The sequence below is a fragment of the Miniopterus natalensis genome, chromosome 11, assembly GCF_054644295.1.
Source record: "Miniopterus natalensis isolate mMinNat1 chromosome 11, mMinNat1.hap1, whole genome shotgun sequence".
Lineage (NCBI taxonomy): Eukaryota > Metazoa > Chordata > Mammalia > Chiroptera > Miniopteridae > Miniopterus > Miniopterus natalensis.
In genome coordinates, this window is record NC_142091.1 from 46,742,536 (window position 1) to 46,763,748 (window position 21,213).

The window sequence follows — 21,213 nt, forward strand, 5'->3', positions numbered from 1 at the left end:
AGGGAGTGGCAAGAAATATTCAAAGTGATGAAAAACATGGAACTACAACCAAGATTGTTCTACCCAGCAAAGCTATCCTTTAGAACTGAAAGTCAGATAAAGAGCTTCACAGGCAAGCAAAAGTTATGGAGTTCATCACCACCAGACCAGCACTACAGGAAATGTTGAAGGGTCTTCTTTAAGAAGAAGCTAATGAACAAAAGAATCTGATGAACTAAATAGATCCAGAGACATTGATGCATGCAACAGACGATCATATTTCAGAGGGAAGAGGGAAGGGGGGTGGAAGGTGGGAAGAGATTAACCAAAGAAGTTATATGCATATATGCATAACCCATGGACACAGACAATAATGGGGTGAAGGCCTGGGGAAGGGGTAGGAGTGAGGTGGAGGGGGTCAACTGGGGGGAAAAAATGGGAACCTGTAATACTTTTAACAATAAAGATAAATTAAAAAAAAAAAAAAAAAAGCTACTAGAAATTCTATACTAGATCCATGATATTATCTATTGTGAATACTAACATTGCTAATAAACATAGGTATAACTGATTGAGCACATTCTGTGTACCAGTCATGTACTGGATTACCTGTACATGATATCATTTGACCCTCATGCTGCTTCTACGAAGAATTATGACTATTAGGAAACTAAGGTTCGGAAAAATAAGTAACGTCTCAAGGTCACACAGCTTCCAAGTGATAGGCATTCCAAGACAGCAGAAAGTAAGAGCAAAGACATGAAGGTGAGGAAAAGCAAGGTACTCACAGGGACCTACAAGCAGCTGGGTTTTCCTGGACAGCAGAGCATGAAGAAGAAAGGGCATAGGAGGAGCTGCCCTCATATGCCAAGTTAGGCAAAGCACTTTATCTTGCAGTTTATTTGGGCACTTTTGAAGAGTTTTAAGCAGGAGAGTGACACATCAGGCTTGTGTTTTGGAAACTGAGGTGGAGAATGGACTGGAGGGGACAAGATGAAAGCAGAGGGACCAGCTGGAAAACTGTAGGAGTAATACTGGAAAAACATGGTGACACCTTTGTGCCTACCCCATCTCTTTGATGATGGAGGGAAGGTGTTGGAATAGAGAAACACTTAGAAGATAAAATCAGCAGGTCTCGGGGAAGTATTGCATAAGGTTTCAGCTGATGGCATCTCCAACCTCTTCTGCTGTGCCTCCGACTCACACATCCAATGTCTTGTAGATGGCCCACAAGTATTACGTTAAATGGTGTGGGGGAAACAGAAATCAACAAAGCAAGATTTCCGATCATCTTCTAGTTGGGATAGATAATGCCAAATAAACAAACAAAAAAAAGTACCCAGTGGATATGTGTGATGCAGACAATTAAATTAAGGTTATGTGCTAGGGTTTGGGCTCCATTAGAATGAGTAGTCAGGGAAAACTCTTACAGGAGATGTCACTGAAGCTCAGTGAGGCCATGTAAAACTCAGTAGAAAGAAGTGTCTTATTGGGTTGGAAGACTCCAAAGCATTCCAGTGCAGATGGAACCGAACGGGCGGAGGAGAAAAGGGCACAAAATAAGGTCAGGGAGTTAGATGGTGGCCAGATCATGCAGGACTTTGTAAATAAGGTTATAAAAAACTTACATTTTATTTGAAGTATCATGGGAAGCTGGTGGAAAGTTTTACTCAAGGGAGTGACCTGACCTAATTTAAGTAGCCAAGTGATCAGTCTGGCTTCTACAGGGAAAATGTAGGCAGGGCAAGTGTGAAAGCAGGGAAACTTCCATAGAGAAAAGGGAATGACTGAGGATATGTTGTGATCGATTAAATGTGGAAGGTGAGGAAGAAAATACTCAGGGATGACTGCTTCTTGGGTTGGGCAGAAAGGATGGGGAAGGCTGTGGAGGAGCAGGTGGCAGGGAAAAATCAGGAGTTTTGTTTTGGACACGTTGAGTCTGAGGTGCCTATTAGAGACCCAAGGGAATATGCCACAGAGACAGTTGGAAAACACAAGTCTGGGCTTCAGGATGCTCAGCCTATAGATGGTGTTCAAAGCCACGGAACTGGATGAGCTGCCTTAGTGAAAAAGGAGGAGCCAAGAGGAGGCCAAGAACTAAGCTCAGGGACACTCAACTATTTAGCAGTCAGGAAAAAGAGGAAGTGCTCGGGAAGGAGCCTGAGCTGGAGCAGCCAAACGGGAGAAATGCCAAAAAGAGTGCAGTGTCCCCAAAACTAATAAAAGAACATCAGAAAAGGACAACTGTGTAAAATTGCTAACAGTTCAAGTTATAAGCAGACTGAGACCTGATCATGGGATTTTTCAAGGATGCTATTGATGCATTTGAAAAGCCATCTCAGCGTCTCAGGAGAATGGTGGGGACAAAGATCTATTAGAGCAAATGAAAGGAAGAAATGAAATGAGGAATTGGCCTCAATATCCTTAGAAGAAAAGTCACATGCCAAAATTTACACTAAAGGCTCTTCAGGAATATTAGTATCCTGCTTGCTTTTAAAGATGAATTTAATATTTTATCTTGTCTGTTTTCTTGCAACTTGATGCAAACACATTTTCCCCCTCCAGCTCTAATCACTAAGGACTGTAGTCAAATACCTAAGACTTCTTTTTTTCCCCTGAGACTTCACTTTGTCTTCCATAAGGCCCACCATCTCCAAGACATTTTTAGGCATCCTATGAACTCCATCATTAGCATCAACATGTTACAAAATATACTCCCAGACCCTGTTAGCCATAACCTGCTTCTTCCAGTCAAACTCAAATCCAGAGGCTGTTCACCCAAACCTACTTTCGCTCCTTCTGAAGAGCAAGGGGGTAGCTCTGGCTGAAGAATGGAAAAAATCTGAATAGCCTTCTCTATGCACCCGCATGGCTTCTGGTTCTCTTAGAGAATTTTACTTTTTTCTCACTCAGAGGGCTTAAGTTGCTCTGAGTGAGGTAGTTGTACTCCTGAACTGTTTCTCCACTTAAAGATCTCTGCCTGGCCCAGCCGGGCGTGGCTCAGTGGCTGAGCACCGACCGAGGATCCAGGAGATCCCAGTTCGATTCCCAGTCAGGGCACATGCCCGGGTTGCAGGCTCAATCCCCAGTAGGGGGCGTGCAGGAGGCAGCCGATCAGTGATGACTCTGGCATCACTGAGGTTTCTATGTCTCTCTCCCCCTTCCCCTTCCTCTCCTGAAATCAATAAAGATATATTTAAAAAAAAAAAAAAAAAGACCTCTGCCTGATTTCTGCAGAATCACGAAGCGGTGACTCCCACCCCTGACATGCTCAGGAGTTGCTAATAACTATAACTACAGTGACTACAGTGACTATAACTATAGGACAAATAACTATAGTGACTGCTGTGACCGCTGTGACTACTGGGGACAAGTCCCAATTTTTTAAAAAAAAAAGTCTTTTGAGTTATAAACTTCTCTTGACTGTGATCAAAACCACTGCCTATTTTTTCAGGGTTTGAAAAGCCCTCTTATCTTTCAGGCTCTCCGCCCAAAATTCATCTTGTGAGTTACATGTTTTCAGTTCCAGCACAGATGGACTGGATGACAAAGGAAGCTCTATGCTAGGAGGACAGCTGTTTATTTCAGGGATGACAACTCCTAATACAAGGCCAACAACGATTTCCATGTGGTCCATTTCTGCTTTTTGGAATCTGCTAGAATCCTATCATCAAAACATTATGAAGCAGTTTTAAGATCTTCATTGCAATTATCGCTAAAAGTACTAGCTACCTGGTGTCCACTGTCTTCATCTTTGACAGACAAACATACAAACATTTGCACAGCTCTTTGGCCTTGTCTTGGTTTCACTTTTCTGGGGGAGAGATGGGGTTTCTGTAAAACCTTTTATCAGTTATGTCTGACAAGGAGACTTGACTAAGACTTTAAAGTATGTTTTCTCTTCTTTTCTTTCTTGTCAATAACTGCTAAGAATGAAGATTAAAAAGATTTGATCCTGATAAATATGATCTTTGGTGGGTTTCATATTACCTAGACCTTTTTTGTCACATCTAAAATGTCTGTTTTTAGGAGTCTTATTCGTTTTACAATACAAGGCATTGAAAATGGTTGAGATTTTTTAAATTTACATTTTCTGAATATGATATCATATCTTCATTTTCTTTATAGCTGAAACATATTTTAGTGATCCATAGGAAACTTCCATTTTTTATTTTCTGGCCTTATCTTTTCTTTGATGATGACTTGTTCTAAATTTTCCTTTATAGCCAACAGGGTTTTCACACTTGTGCTCATCTGGTTACAACTGATGATACACTGTACTTAAAATATGACAAACAACAATAAGCTCCATTCATCTATATAATAAACATTTAAGTAGTTTTTGCATGAGCCCAGACCTATACTAGGTGTTATCTATGGTCATACCTTCAAGGCGGTTTGTTGGAGAAGGGCAGATATAGGTTCTTAAAAAAAAAACATCAAGCCACTGAGTGAACAAGTATATAGTAGGCGGTGGAACTGAAGATGGTTAAATCTAAAAGTAAATCTGTAATATTAACACATGGTTCACATTACAATAATTTGATTGCAATATAAGCAGTATTGGATATGTCTAGTAACACTGTAAGATGATTCAGCTGTAACCTGTAGTGACTTGTACTTTAGGTAGAAATAGTTACTTTCCTAATCATCTGCTCCTCAAACAAAGTGCAGGCTGTGATTTTGATTTTTAAGCAGAAAAAAGTTTCTGTTGCCAACTTAGTGAAGTTTAAAGAAGAGAATGTTTCCATTTGATAAAGTGTATCAATCAATGTGGTGTGTGCTGTCTTGAGTAAGAAAGCAGAGGATGGATGATGAAACTTCATCTGGGGACTGTGCATCTAGGAGAAAAGCCATTTAAAACTACAGACACATCAAGTCACCAAAGTTAAAGGTGCCAATTTACAATGACAGCTTTATCCATCTAATAACATATCATAAAACCAAGGAAGTCATGTTCTGCTGGTAAGGTACTAGTAAATATCTACATAAACTTCCCCCTAAGAATCGCACACCATCCCTAACAGTAATTTACACTTGTATAGTATGTTTCTACTTTCAAAAGGCTTTCACATCCCATACCAATAAATGAAAAGGATGCTTTGCGGTGTGCCAGGTACAGCTATAATGTAAAATGAGGGGGAAGTGTCTGGACCTTAGGCAGCGGCTACAGGCAGCACAACTTTCTCTTTCGCACATTGTATCAGGTGAAGATAAACCCCGGACTATGAAGCTGGGCTCCAATGAAAACAAAATCATGTAAGACTTACAAAACTAACTAAAAGACGGGCAAGAGACGAGCACTGGGTATGTGAATCAGACCTCTATGCACTGACCTACACAAAAACAGGGAAGGAATAAAAATAGAACACAAGTCCACATTCCACGGGTTAATTTAAACTGCTTGTCATTTCATCTTTAAATCTGCCACTCCAACTCATCAGGGCTGACAACAAGCAAATAGAGTGTGGTTTACAGACAGGACCTGGTAGCCAGGAGAGACAAAGCTATGCACCAGCATGCTCACTAAGCCACATGACACCTCTCCATACAAACGTAAACAAAGTTGATTCCAGGGAAAAAACCAACCAACCTGTGAAGTGGGCTAAGGCAGCCTTCCTTTAGGAGTGCCCCCCCTTTCTTGGACTCTTTCTCACCTCCCCTACTACCCTCCTGCTTACAGTTCTTTAGTCCCCCCACCCGAACCCCAACCATTCATACTCCCTAAACCCCCCACTGCCAGGGCTTGGAAATAAGAAAAGATCTTCTGTGACTCAGTTGAGGTCAGAGAGTCTTCCCCAGAATTTACCAAACAGAATCAGATGTCCGGGAGTAACCTTAGAAATCTTTTTTCTCTAATTCTTCACCTTCTGCATCAATTCTCTTAGAATAATCCCACACATGGAATCCAGCCTCTGAGTCAACACCTCCACTGATTGTAAATCAAGGCCTCCTGGGGCAGCCCATTCTATTTCTGGACTGTTCTAGTCATTAAAAGGCTCTCAGTCATGTTAGCCAAAATTAGCCCCCTACAATTTCTGCTCACTTACAGAACATAAAACAAGTCCTTCTCCTCCTGGCAGCCTTTTACTTTGTTTGAAGGCAGCTGTCACCTCCCCACTGAGCACTAGGTCCCTGCATTTCAAATATGCCCAACTGTTCCTCGTGTGACATGATTTATAGGCTCCCAACCATCTCGCTCACCCTCTCTTGGACATCCTGCAGCTCAGTAAAGTCCCTCCTCAAAAGCACTGCCCAGAAAGGAACACAATATTGCAAGAATGGCCCAAATACACAATGGAAGACATTGTTTACTGTTAAATGAATCGCAGGCAACAGGATCAGATGAACAAGAGAAGGGTTTCTATTGTTATCAGAGGTTTTCTGTTTTGGGCTTTTTGTGGGGGTGGGGGTAGGAGGGAGAATTCACCATGTTTTCCATTTTCTAATTCTGGAATTAAATTAAAAAACACAAATGAGAAGCAACTCTGTGCAAGGCTCCCTGCTAGGGACTTCTGGAGGAATGAATGGGCAGGACACAGCCCTGAAAGAGTCCACATGCCCGGTCTGCCCCGTCGGGTGCCTTCCCCCGAGTCACAGTCCCGCAGGCTGTTGACAAGGTGGGCTCGTTTAGCCATCCAGGCCAGGGCGTTTGGTTGGGGACAGGGGACCCTCAGGAACACGTGCTTCACCTGGGCCCAGAAGAGCTGTCCCTTCAGGCCTGTGCCCTGGAGCCACAGCCTATGTCCTATGTTTACGTCCCTGGTCCGCTGACACCCTGACCCAACGGCCTGGCTCTTGCACCCTCGGCGCCTGCTCCCCGCCTGAGAGCCTCCCGGCTCCTCCAAACACCGCCTCCTCCGCTCCCTCTGCCCCGGGCCTCAGGCGCTACACGCCTAGCACCCCTTCTCCCGGGCCGGAGGGCTCTGAGCCAAAGGGGGCTTCCCAGTCCCTGCCCACGGGCGCTCCCGAGCACGGGCGTGTCCGCCAGCGCGGCGCGCAGCGCACCCCGCGTTCTCCCGGCGCAGCTGGGCGCAGCCGGGCGCTGCGGGGGGACGGGCGGGTCGGCCGCCTGCGACTAAGGACACACGGAGGGCGTTGGGTTCCCCGGGCTGCCTTTTACCTGCATAGAAACAGAACCGAAAGTCACGGAGATCACTCATCCCACAGTGGACAAAACGAGGGGAGCCCAGAACTCTGGCCCGTGGGGTGCCTGGAGGGCCCAGCGAGAGCGCGGCCTTTTCTCAGGCGCCGTCGAGGCGCAGCCCTGATCCCTGGCGCAGCGCCCCTCCTCCTGAAGGGCGTCTTTTCAGTTTCTAATCCTGACGGAGGGTGTTTTTTCCCATTGCTCTTCAGAGAGAGCGTGGGCGGGGAGGGGAGAGAGACGAACATGGCCGTGAGACCCGCGGGTTGGCCGCCGCCAGCACCCCCTGGGCCGCGGAGCCCGCAGCAGAGGGGCGCGCCCCGGCCCTTCAGGGCTCAGGCGGGCGGCGACCACGAGCCCCGCCGGCTGACACCCGGACGCTGTCTGCGCATTTGAGAAGGGCCTGGGCGTGCAGGGGCCGTCTCTCCCTCTTGGCATCGTCAAAGAGAAGTTTCCCGCAAACCGAGCTCCGGTCGCTCGAGTGCACGAGCGGGTCCCCTTCCCTGCGGAGCGTGGACGGCGGCGCCCGGGCAGGGGCGGGGATCGCAGGGCGGAATGGGGGGTGCTCTGCCCCCTGCCCCCACCCCCGCCCCCGCCCTCCGCGCCTGGGCTCTCGGGCGCCCGGACCAGGGCGAGGGGCAGGGGGACGGGCGGGTGGGCCGCTGACCGCTCGCCCGCCGCGGCCCGGGCAGAAAGGGGCGCACGGGCTCCCGCGGAGCCTCGGGGCTCTCACTCCGCGCCGGGCGCCGGGGGGCGGGGGCCCCGTCCTGCCGCCGAAGGAGCCCAGGCGGCCACCCGACGGCCTGGCTTGGCGCTGAGCGCAGCGGGGGCGGGGGGGGGGGGGGCAGAAGGCCGCGGGCCACGCCCCGCCCCAGCCTCACCCCCAGGCCCTAAGCTCGGTGCCCTGCTCTCAGGTCCGCCTGCGCTTCCACCCACTCCAGCCCCTCTACCCTCCTCCCGCCCTGCCCCCCTTTCCCATGCGGCCCTGAACCCAACCACCAAGCACCTCGCCCTGTCCTCTCTCCTCCCTCCTAGGGGGCCAGTGGAGCCTGACTCGCAGAGCCCCACCATTCCTGAGTCATGAGGTACAGGAGATTAAATTCTGCCCCTTACAATAAGACATTTGTATCTCCCAGGAGTGGACAATTAAATATAATAATATGAGCTAACAGAGAATCTAATAGATGCCAGTCTTTGCTCTAAGTTACCACTATTGTGCCCTTTTTACAAATTGGGGGACTGAGACAGAGGGTGGTTAAAAAGTTTAAGACCTATGGATAAAACAGTATTGGTTTGTGCATACAATGGAATACTACTGAGCGATAAAAAGGAACACACTACTGATACACTCAGTTACATGGGGGGGGGGGGGGTCTTGAAAGCATCATGCTAGGGGAAAGATGCCAGACACAAAAGAGCACACTGAATAATTTCATTAATATGAAACTCTTAAAAAGAACAAGAACAACAAAGAGCAGATCAGCGGTTGCCTGGGGCCAGAAATGGGGCAGGAAGGACTGCGCTGGGGTGATGAAAAATGTTCCAGAGCTTTATTGGAAAGGCACAACTGTGTACCTTTACCCAAACTCATCAGGCTATACCCTTGAAATGGGTGATTTTTGTGGTATGTTAAGTGTACATCAAAAACTTCAAAAAAGAACAAAAGAGAACCTTGGATAACAAGGATGAACAAAGAAGAAACAGGAAAGGTGGAGAGGAGTAGTTAGAGAGGTGTGAGAGCTAAGAAAGAAAGACCATGCAGAAGCCAGTGCAGAAGCAAGAGCCTGGTGCATTGTAGGTTCCACGTAAATCCTTGTTGAATGTGTTGAATGAATGACCAGCAGTGTCCAGGGGGAGGAAGTGGTCAACATTTCACAGAGAGGTTGTGGGGGGTGAGAGCCCTATAGAGGCCCCTGGGAGTTGAGCTGGAACTAGAGGAGCAGCCTCCAGAGGAAAAGTCCTCTGGTTTTCTCAGCTTCAGCGCTCTGAGACCTTCCAGGGAGTGAGGTGGAGTTTGGCCTGCTGTCAGCAGGTGACCTGCCCTAGAGTTGTCAATCATAATACAATTGTAAACAAAAACAATGGAATATTGGGCTTGTTTGTGATTTTCCTGTTTACTAAACCCATTCTAGTTTTTAAATTATTAAAAATGCTGACTTAACAGGGTTTGATTATGTGAAAATATTTTGAAATATATATATTTTTAAATATATCTTTATTGATTTCAGAGAGAGGAAAGGAGAGGGAGCGAGAGATAGAAACATCAATGATGAGAGAGTAATTGATCAGCTGCCTCCTGCACACCCCCAACTGGGCATGTGCCCTGACAGGTAATCAAACTGTGATCTCCTGGATCCTAGGCCAACACTCAACCGCTGAGCCACGCCCGGCCGGGCTGAAATATTTTTAATACTGCTTGACCAATGGCTTGAAAAGGAAGTTACTCATGATCTGTTTCATATTCTGATCTTTAGAGATAGAGGCTGAAGGCCTTAGAAGAGTGATAATCATAGAAAATATGTCCTCTGCGGAGTGACATTTTGGACACTGGTTTGCGTGGATATGATTAGCAGTGCGCTGTGGTATTCTGTGAAGCCAGCCCACAGGGCAGGCTTTCCTAACTTCATGCTCCGGCTGGCAGGACCTGAATCACAGTGACTGATGGAAGAAGGTGCTGCCCGTAAGCTAAGGCCTGGTGGGCTGATTAATGGTCTCAGCATGAAGCTTTGGGCCCCTAACACCGACAGATCATTAGCTCCCAGAAAATGTCCAGCCTCTGGAGGTCATGGTTATTATTACAAAACTAATAAATACATGAAAACATAAAACAGAGCAAATGGTTTTTTATGTGCTGGGGGTATTTAAAAACTAAGCTACATATTTCCATGAATACAGAGTCCTGTTTGCAGCATAAATCCTGCCTTAGCTTCCACAAAGCAGGAGCAGAGGCCATAAGAAGAGTCATACTTCACCGTTAATGTTGCATTAAATTTTGACCACTGCAGTCATGGTTAAGGAGATATTTTCATTATAATCCGGTATTTTCAGGACCTTGCAACTTAACTTTGTTCAACACTCAAATTAATTATACTCATGTTGGTTTTTTACTTGAAGGATATGAATGTCTTAAGCTTGATAAAAACTTTATCAGTCCTTAACGTTATTTAAGTGTTAAAAAAGATAAAACCCTCAGCCCCAGACTAATACACAGTATATGGGGAAAATATTAAGCCCCCACAGGAAGAAAGCATTATTCAGCCACTGTTTCTTTGTGGTTACGTACAGTGTGTGCCAGTGAAAAATAGAGTGCCGCTATAAACTGATAGTATGTAAAAAGGAAACCAAAAACCTGTGGCTACTGAAATCATAGTTTGTTTTTTTTTATTTTATATTATCTGAGGGGGAAATGTGAATTGGCTAATAAAAAAGACAAATACAGTAATGGGGGAAACAATCAAGGGAAAAAAGGCTGGCTGCAGCTATCCTAATAATAAGGGCCACTTTAGTTACTGGGATAGGGCCAGGGATCTGGGCTCCCTGGTACTAAGGCCCAAAGTGAAACCGGATAGCCTGACATCATTGCCATCAGAAAGTAGAAAATTTATGTGAGGTCCTCCAGGAAAACAAACTATTTGTTTAGAAACCTGTTAAACTTGAATCATGTCCCATTCTCTTTGGCCATTGGACTGTGGCTCCTTAGTGACATTTTGCTATAAACTGAATTGTGTCCCCTGTAAAATTAACATGTTGAAGCCCTAAACTCCAATGTGACTGTATGTGGATAGGGTCTTTAGGAGGTAATTTGGGTTAAATGAAGTCATAAGGCTAGGGCCTAATCCCAAAGGGCTGTGGCCTTATAAAAAGAGGAAGAGATCCAGTTTTAAAGTAAATTCAACATCACCTATGGACATCTTCTTTGGAGGACTGCCTTTTATTACGAAGTTGACTGTGCCTTTTGTTCATTTCTGAAGATTCCAACTGTGGATAAAGTTTCATTTGGTTGACAGTACTGTCATTTTAAGTACACAGAATCAAACATGACTAAATCAAAACAACCAAATGTTTCCATTTTAATGAGATCTGAAAGCTCTAATTTAGCTGAATACCTTCAAAAGACAAGGTCAAGATGAATGTTGTGCTGATTAGAGATATTCATCTCCTATAAATATCAAGACTGTCCGGTATTTCAAGATGAAAATGAGATGGTATTCTTAGAAAAAGGAAAGCATTCCACCCCCACCGAAGCTGGATCCTGATCACTAAGCATGAGTGGAATAGCAAAGGCCTCTTACCACTTAATCGTTCATTCAGTCAGTTGACATTTACTAATAACTGACAAGGCAGTTAGATTTAAGGAATGGGCTTCAGAGCCAGAGCCGCCTGGGTTTAAATTTCCACTCCATCACTTACTAGAGTTCTAATCCTATGTATTAGTCGACATAAGTTATGTTTGCTATGGTATCTAGTCCATTTGGGCTTTTAAACTAAAAACACCATAGACTGGGTGGCTTATAAACAACAAGCATTTATTTCTCACAGTTCTGGAGGCTGGGAAGTCCAAGATCAAGGTACCAGCAGGTCCAGTGTCTGGAGAGAGCCTGCTTCCTGATTCATAGACCGGCTGGCCATCATTGCTGTGTCCTCACCTGGCAGAAGGAGTCTCTTTTATAAGGGCACCAGTGCCATTCTTGTGTGCTCTACACTCATGACCTGCTCAATTCCCAAAGGCCCCACTTCCAAGTGTATTACTTTGGGAATTAGGGTTCAATGTACGACTTTGCGGAGGGTACAGATATTTAGTCTATAGCATATGGTAACAAATCAAAACCGAAATCTTAGTGGTTTAAAACAGCAGGGTTTATTTCTCGCTCGTGTTACATTTCCATCTTTAGGGAGATGAAGTTGTTCTCACATAGTCGCTCAGACATCCAGGGTGATGGAGATTCCAGCATCTTGCAGCTGCGTGGGCACTTCAGCTTTTTGAACACTGGAGGGTCTCATATCAGCAGTTAAATGCTTCAGTGAGAAGTGACCTATAGTACAGAAGTGACGCATAACCTGCTTTTAGCTTACTGACCATTATCAGTCACCATGCCGTCTAACGGCAAGAGGGTGGGAAAATGTCGCTCCCAGGGGCTCAGAAAGAGAGGAGCCCCAGGAAAGGGGAGCGCGAAAAGCCTTTGTGACATCTTGGGCAAATTGCTTAACCTCTTTGTGGCTCCATTTCTTCATTTGTAGAATGAAGATAATTATAGTGTCTATCTTATAAAGTTATCGTGAGGATTAAGCTAATATACATAAAGCACTTTGAACTGTGCTTGACACCTGATAGTCCACGAATGCTATTCTTATGTGCCAGCCATTGTGCTGGGCAGGAGGGACAAATGAGGAATTAAACAGCTCTCTCCACTCTTGGAGTTCACACATTAGCAGCAAATAGAGACATACAAGCAATAATTCTGCAGGAAATCTGGCTAATATCACACTGGAAAATTACCTTGGTTCTGATGACTCAGTAGCGCAGAAAGGCAGAGCAGTGTGAGAAGGTGGAACACAGGCTATGGAATCAGGCATGTCTTGGTTTGGCTGTTGGCTCTACCATTTACTGGCTGTGACTTAGACAAGCGATTCTCTCTAAGCCTCGGTATCCTTCTCTGTAAAATAAGAACTTAAAAACATTCACTTGCAACCTGGCTGGCGTGGCTGAGTGGATGAGCATCGACCTAGGATCCAGGCGATCGGGGTTCGATTCCCGGTCAGGGCACATGCCCGGGTGGCGGGCTCGATCCCCAGTCGGGGGCCTGCAGGAGGCAGCCGATCAATGACTCTCATCACTGATGTTTCTCTCTCTCTCTCCCACTCCCTTCCGCTCTCTGAAGTCCATAAAAACATGTTTAAAAAGCAAAACAAAACAAACAAAAAACATTCCCCTGCGATTAGTTATGAGGTTTAAATGTGAAGCGGGTAGGGTAACGTGCAGCATGTAGTTCAACGAACAGTGTAGTTCAATGAATAGGAGCCCTCACTTTGAATATATTCTTAAACATTCTAGACAAAAACGGTTTCCGCTGTTCTGTACATTTCAAGCCAATAAACACTCATAAAGCACCTATGCACCACCCATACTCACTGGGGAATAAAAATTTAGCTAGCTTATCTTTTTCAGGTCACAGCAGTTTAAAGCAAAAAATAAGAAATAAAAGTAAACAAAACAAACAAAAAACCCCCACATGATCCTGAACAATGTATTTCTTGACCTAGCCCTCCCACTCCTCCTGCCTGTACTGTCTTCAAAATCCATTCCCACCCAGGTTCTTCCCAATCATTTTGCAAGTCCCAAAAGGGCATCTTATGGTTTATCCAAGAACCAGTCCTCTTTTCTTCCTCTCCATTCGTCTTCCTGCATTGAACCCCTAGTCAGGGCTCCCCAGCACCTGCCAGCTCCATTGCCCACTCACAGAAATGCTTAAGGTGTGTGGGGTGGGGGGAGCACCGTAGTAGACAGCATTCTAAGAGTGGAAACAACATGGGCAGAAACCCTAGGGAAGGGAAAGGCTGACTCCTCTCAGGAGCTAAGAGAATGGGGCTGAGAGGCAAAGGTCTGAGAGAGGGCCAGAGGGGGACTGGTGAGCAGGCGGGGGCCAGATCATGACTCTGGTCTTTATTCATGAGCTATAGGAAGTGCGGGAAGATTGTAACCAAAAACGTTACATGATTCTTTTTTTAAAAGATTATTCTAATTGCTGTGTGGGAAAAGTATTGGAGGAAGGAAGAAGAATTAAGAAGCTATTTTATTCGTCTTAATTGAGAGACGATTGTTGTTGGCCTAGCTTGTGACAGTAGAGATCGAGAAAAGTGGGCAGTTTTTAGATATTATCAGGAGGTAGAACTGACAAACAACTAAGGCCTAAAAATTCAAATTATCATGTATAAATTTAAGTTTAAAAGGGGGGAAAAAACTAAGGTTCAGGAAGGTCCTATTTAGAAAGGGTTATGGAGTTTACTTTGAGATAATAAAATTTATGCAGACAAAAGGGTGTTATGACAAGGTCAGATTTTATGCCTAAAACTTAAAATTCTGGGTTGTTTTATATTTATATTTATTTATATTTATATTATTTATATGAAATGTAATAGTTTTTAGAGTACACATTTATTTCATATATATTCATATATAATGAATGTGTATTCATGTTATATATGAATATATGTGTATTCAAAATGTACCCTTAAGAACAATGAAGAACTCAGATGTTCAGGTCATATTCCTGTTGGGCATTGGGCTACACACGTTGGGCTACTAGCCTGGTCAATTTGCTTGGAAAATAATGGAAGTAGTTAGAGAATGCGTTTATGTTACACAATTTAAACTGCACCTACACATTTAATGCTACTTCGTATCTTGTTCCTCATTCCGGAAAGTAAAAGGACTTATAACAACGGAAACCAATGGTTTCCAGGGAAGCCAGACACAGGCATAGCTGCTGGAGAGAGAACTCTCTAGCTGTCTTCGTTTCTGTCAACTTTCTGGAATCAGATTCTTTCCTGGCTCTCGAGAAGGTCTGAATAGCGAAAGATGAGTGGTGGCCATCTGGTACTGCTGGGAAGCTGCCATTGGATCTGAAAAAAGCACTAGGAGTTAGGAAATAGGAGTTCTAACTCCAGGCATAGACCTAGTTTCTTGGATTGCCTTGAGTAGTTTACTTGAACAATCTGGACCTTGGTTTTCCAGGGTGGAATTTGGATTAAATTTGGTCTGCAGTCACCATAACACTCATGCTATGATTCAAAGAGAGACTATGGAGCTTCCAACTAACATTTCACAGACACGGTTTTACTCATCATTCATGAGTTCATTTGACAAATGAGAACCCACTATGTGTCAAGTATTATTGTAGGCATCAGGCACACAACAGTGGAAAAAAACAGACAAATGTCTCACTGAATTTATATTCTAGTGCCTGTAGTGGCTCTATACAAATCCTGGGTCGTTAGGAACAGGATCTTTAATAAACAGTTAAAAGGGATTTTGTTTGTTTGTTAGTTGTTTAGCATTAATGAAGGAACTTTTGTCCTTTCAATACTTGTCCCAGGCACCATCTCCTTCCTGCGGAAGCCATTCGTCTGAAAGCTCAAGCAAGGCTAAGTAGTTCCTTCTTCTGTTAATTATAGCATTTTGTGCTATTCGACTTATTCATAAAGTGTATGTATATTTACATATTAATAGGCATGAATAATTCATGGTGAAATTCTCTGTTGGTGTGAGTCATCTCAATCAGACTATCAACTCCTTGTGGAAGTGACCACTTACCCTCAGGCCCATAGCACAGAGCTGGGCCCCAGAGGTGCTCGGTGTGTATCTGCCCCGTGCTGAGCTGTGGGAAAGTGCTGGATGGAAACCCCATGGCCTCCCTGACTTGCCCAGGAAGAGCTTTCAGAGCAGGATTGCCTACAGCGAAAATTCCACTGTGGGCTCTTGCCAGGTTCCCTTTTCCCTGCCTGTGTTTTCAGGCCCCTGCATTTGTTTTCCAGTCCAGGGCTCCATCTTGCTTGTGTCCTGCTTCCACAGCTGTCAACTCTCCAAGGCTGTGGATCTGTTCTCAGTGGTGCATCCCCCAGCACAGGGGCCTCCAGAGTGGGTGGGGACATCACCGGGAATTCCCTAAAAATCCACTGAGGTGTAAGAAGAAACTGTTAGAACACAAACCCACTGAGGTGTGAGCAGAAAATATTAGAATACGCACACACAAGTATTTGCTTTTTATTAAAAAAAAATAAAAAGATCACGAACATTTTATGTGTGGACTGACACCAGCACTCCCACTCGGCATACATGTCTGATGGCCTCTTGGGCAATACTGTACCCAGGTCACTTGAAGGGAAAGGGGGAACGGGCGCTCCCACAGCAAAGAGGGGGTCACTGAGGGTTCAGTGAGGTAGAGTTACAGATTACATTATCTGGTTTTAACTAACTTGCCCTCACAAAATAGAAAAGTGGCTTTAAAAGATTCCTACAGAAAACGACAGTAGGAATATAATACCAGTGATAACAAATACTGACGTAGCATGTAGTGCACACCAGGCACTGTCCTCAATGCTTTGTCTCTAGTAATTCACTTAACCTTCACAAACCCCTGTGAGGATACTGTTTTTATTCTCATTTTAGACACGAGAGTTTGAGTAAGTTGCTGGTCAATGGCAGAGTCTCAATACACCTCAGACCGTGCTCCTGACCACAGTATGGCACTCCTTTATAAGGGCAAGGAAACAGGAAAATGCAGAGCGAACACTTTCCTCCTCTTGTACAACACCTCAGTCAGACAACTTAGGAAGCTAAAAGTCTGGCCAGTGTGACAGTAAAACAAATTTTTATGAAACTATCAAGAAGGTATTTGAAATACGGATTTGCATTCACTGTCCTAAATGGTGAACTTTGCCATAAGTTGTTTATTACGTCTTGGGATATTAGCCAATATTAATAGGACATGTACTGAATTTATAAAAAACTGAGCCAACATGTATTAGTGCTTTATGAAATAAGCACCAGGTCAAAAAAAATGTGGAGACCACTGCCCTAGAGATGAACAGATAGCTAAACAACTGTCTATGAGTGTCCAGAAGCTTACTCTTCAAATTGTGTATAGTGATTATTTCCTGGGAAATGCGATTGTGCACACAAAATAGTTTTAAGATATAATTCCCACTTATTATCTCTAGACTTAAATAATGTTGGGATTTCCCAAACTACCATGAAACATTTCATAAGGAAAATGTAAAGAACAGAATGTATTTCTATGTCTCTACTAACACCCCCAAAGTGCCTCACTTCTTAGCATGGCATGTAGGCTCTTCCATGATGTTCATGATCTTCCTCCCTAGCTCTCAAAATGCCCTGTTGCGTTGCCTTCCAGGACTCTCTTCTCCCTGGTGTCTCTCCTGGGCTGTCCCCACTCAGTTCAGTCTTTGGCCATTGCATTAGGCATGTGACCCAAACTGATCCAATCACAAATAAAGGGTTTCCTTTTTCTCACCAATCATCTGGGGCTCGAGTGCCTTGTCCTGGCAGATCCTATTTCTCTACCCACTCAGGACTTCATGCAGACGTCTGCTATATCTTCTTTTAAAATATGTTTTTATTGATTTTGAGAGAGAGAGGAAGGGAGAGGGAGAAGGGAGACAGAGATAAAAACATCCATCGGCTGCCTCCTGCACGCCCCCTACTGGGAGATCGAACCTGCATTGTGCTCTCACCCAGAATCGAACCAGTGACCTCTTGGTGCATAGGTCAACGCTCAACCACTGAGCAACACCGGCTGGGCTACTATATCTTTTTAACATATTTGTTTTAGTTATGGATAGGGCTGCCACATGTGATTGTGCAAGTTGTGCAATGCACATGGATGCCCAGCTAAGGGTGAGTGGAAGCTGAAGTCCAGCCTAAACACCGCTCACCAAGCTGTGAACCCTGAGTGCCTTTCCCAGTTCACACATTGGATAGCGCTGGTCTAACTAGATTGTAAGCTCCGCAGGAGTAGAGGACATACGTGTTCATCATCAGGCACAGGTCCTGGCAACATGCCTTTTCAGAAGACCTTCAATCAATTTCTGTTGAAATGAATTTCAGAGTACATTTGCAGACATAAAACTCTTACATGCTCCATCCTTTAAATCTTTCTTTATTCGGTTATCCGGGAAATCAGTGACCACACTGACTTCATGCTCTCTTAAGCATCTGTCAGTGTCAAACATCTTAGGGATATTTAGTGGAAAGTAATTTATGATAAATGACCCTTGCTAATTTTCTATTCTTTCCATCACATTTTCTTACCTACTTTATGATCTACTTTCTAAGTCTTATTTATTATATTTTAGCTTCCAAATAGCCTTGTATGATTGTAGTGCTCACACGCAATAAATTTTGAAGTTTTTGTTGTGAAATTAATGAGACATTGAGTCTAAGAATTTATGATTCCTCATAAACAACAGTGCTATATACACAGCAGGAGTCCAATAAATGTTGATTACTGACAAAAACTGTGATGATTGGAGTTCAAAACTTATATGCTGCCTATAGAGGAGTAAATGAGATAATAGTTGAAGCTTCTGTAATTATTTTTTAAATAAGAAAAGGGGCCTAATTATCTGTGCATGTAGAAAATTCTACCAACAATTAACATAAGTGTCAATTTTATTTTTTCTACCAGAGGACTGATGTAAACTAATGAGAAATATTCCTTGACTCATTTGTCCGAGTCTGGGAAAGGTTTTGATGGACAAATTTAGATGATAATATGCAAAAGAAACTGCCTGCTCTATATGAAAAGGAAGAAGAGGAAGAGGAGGGAGGAGATAATATCTATATTTATCTTTTTAAAGAAAAGGTTCTCGTTTGGGATATAAGAGATTGATAATCTCCCAGAAAAGAACAGCTACAAGGATTAAATAACTAAATATCTAAAAAATGATCATAAGTGGGATCATTTAGTCTGGTGACAATCATCAAATAATTTAAAGAACAGTTTGAACATTTAAAATGTAAGGGATCAAGCAGCAAAAGGAAGGCGCAGAGACTCTTAATCACCCAACTTAGTGAAAAATTAAAAGTAATTCGTCTCTTACACTGGAAATAAATTATACTTATCCCATAACCATCAAGGAAACTAAAACATAGGCTATGGAAATATAGTCTCTGTATTAAAATATATACACCGCCTGACAGGGCGTGACTCTGCGGTTCAGCGTCGACCTAGGATCCAGGAGATCGGGGTTTGATTCCCGGTCAGGGCACATGCCCTGGTTGCGGGCTGCAGCCGATCAATGACTCTCTCATCATTGATGTTTCTGTCTCTCTCTCTCCCTCTCCCTTCCTCTCTCTGAAATCAATAAAGATATATTAAAATAGATATAGATATAGATATATAATCTCACCTCTATGGAGGTACACAAGGATTTACCTATGATGAAGACTTTAGAGTTAGACTACTTGGTTCCAATCCCAGCTCCACTACTTATTAGCCTTGTGACCCTGGCAAGTTACTTAACTTCTTTATTCCTGTTTCTTTTTCTGTAATATGTGGATAACAATTGTACCCAACTCAAAATGTTGTTGGAAATAATGAGATACTATGTGTAAAGTATTTAACACAGGGGCCTGGACCATAGTAAATACTCAATAAAAACTTACAGTTGTTATTAGGGATATAGTAGAGAACTTATGAATCAAAGCAGAAAATAAAAGATCATCAACATTTTCAAATACTGAGCATCTACAATGTATCAGTCATCATGTTAGTCAATCCTCATACCTTATTTTTTAAATGAGTCGTTTTAAAATTATGTAAGACATACATGTTCCCTGGTAAAGAATTTAAAAACTATAGCATAGTTTAATGGGAAAGTGAAAAATAAAAGATCCCAGCTAACGTTAACATTGACATTGACAACCTCTGTTCCAGGGACTAAGGAGATAACCACCATAAAGCCTCTCTTTTGGCGACATAGGATCATATGCTGCTAGAGATTTCTATTCCCATAATCAAATATATACCTATAACCTCCATCCTTTAGTATACAAATGCTATGCATACGACCCTGTACCTTGCTTTTTTCCATTTATTATGTCTTGGTTTTCCTTCTGTATCACTTCAAGAAATAAACTTTTCATTTTGGATTTACAGCAAGTTGTAATATGAACTTATATCAAGTATGTAATATGAACATATTATATAACCAAGGTACATTTGTCAAAACTAAGAAATTGATATTGGCACATTAATATTAACTAAACTCTAAACTTTATTCAGATTTCACTAGTTTTTCTACTAATACCCTTTTTCTGTTCCAGGGTCCAAGCCAGCATACCATGCTGCATTTCGTCCATGTCAGGTTTTATGTTTCCACCTTACTCTATTTTAACAACTGCATAGTATTATATAGTACAGGTGCACCATACTTTACACAATCCTGCTGATAAATTTTCATGTTGTTTCTAGCTTTTGGGTATTATGAACAATACTGTAATGGACATCATTACATGTGTATCTTTGTTCACTTGTGCTTGTAGGATAATCTTGGAAATATAACTTTGTATAACTTTGATATACGTATTGCCATATTGCCTTCAAAGAAGTTTACACAAACTCACAAAATGTAAATGAGCTATTTCCCCCATAAGTCTTGCTAATCTGAGAGAGAAAATGGCATTTTGTTATCATTTGCAGTTCTTTAATGAAAAAGTAACATAGAGTATCTTTTCAGATATTTAATGGCAATTCCTTTTTTATTTTTTATGAAGTGCCAATTTATCTCCTTTAAGTACTCTTCTATTGGTTGTTCATTTCTTTCTTATTAATAAGAGCTCTTTTATATTAAGGAAATTAGCCATTTGTCATATTTGTTGCAAATATTGTTCCAGCTGATATTTTGTCTTTTGACTTTATATTAATGTTGCTACACATGGTAAAATTTTTATTTTAAAAAAATTTTTATTTATTGATTTTTAGAGAGAGAGAGAAAGAGAGAGAGAGGAACATTGATTTGTTGTTCCATTTATTTATGCATTCATTGGTTGCTTCTGACCAGGGATCAAACCCACAGCCGTGGGGCATAAGGACAACGTTCTAACTGAGCTCCCCAGCCAGGGCTTAAAATTTTTTAATTACCATCTTATTCTTTACACTTCTGGTTTTTGTTTTTGTTCCATGACAATATTATTATAAAATATTCACCTTTGTATACATTACTTTTCATCCTCACAATTCTACGAAGTGATTTTACAATGAAAGCTTGATATTTTCAAGCAGTAGTAAGATCTCCTCAAACACCAATTTATAAATACTACTCTATTGCAAAGATCTTATGCAATCATTTAAAAAGATTAACACTATGACTCCAACTTCGTTTTATTGGATTGCTCTTTATTTTGGACCTCGACATTTGAGTGTTTGCAGAACCCTAGAGAAAAAGCTAGGATGAATCACGGCCAGTTTGTCTTTGGTAGCCCTCAGCTCTGATATTTGTGTCTCTTCCTTCCATACATCTGCCAAGGCATTCTCTGTTGATGTAAACCTCTTTTTATGCTGTTGAACACA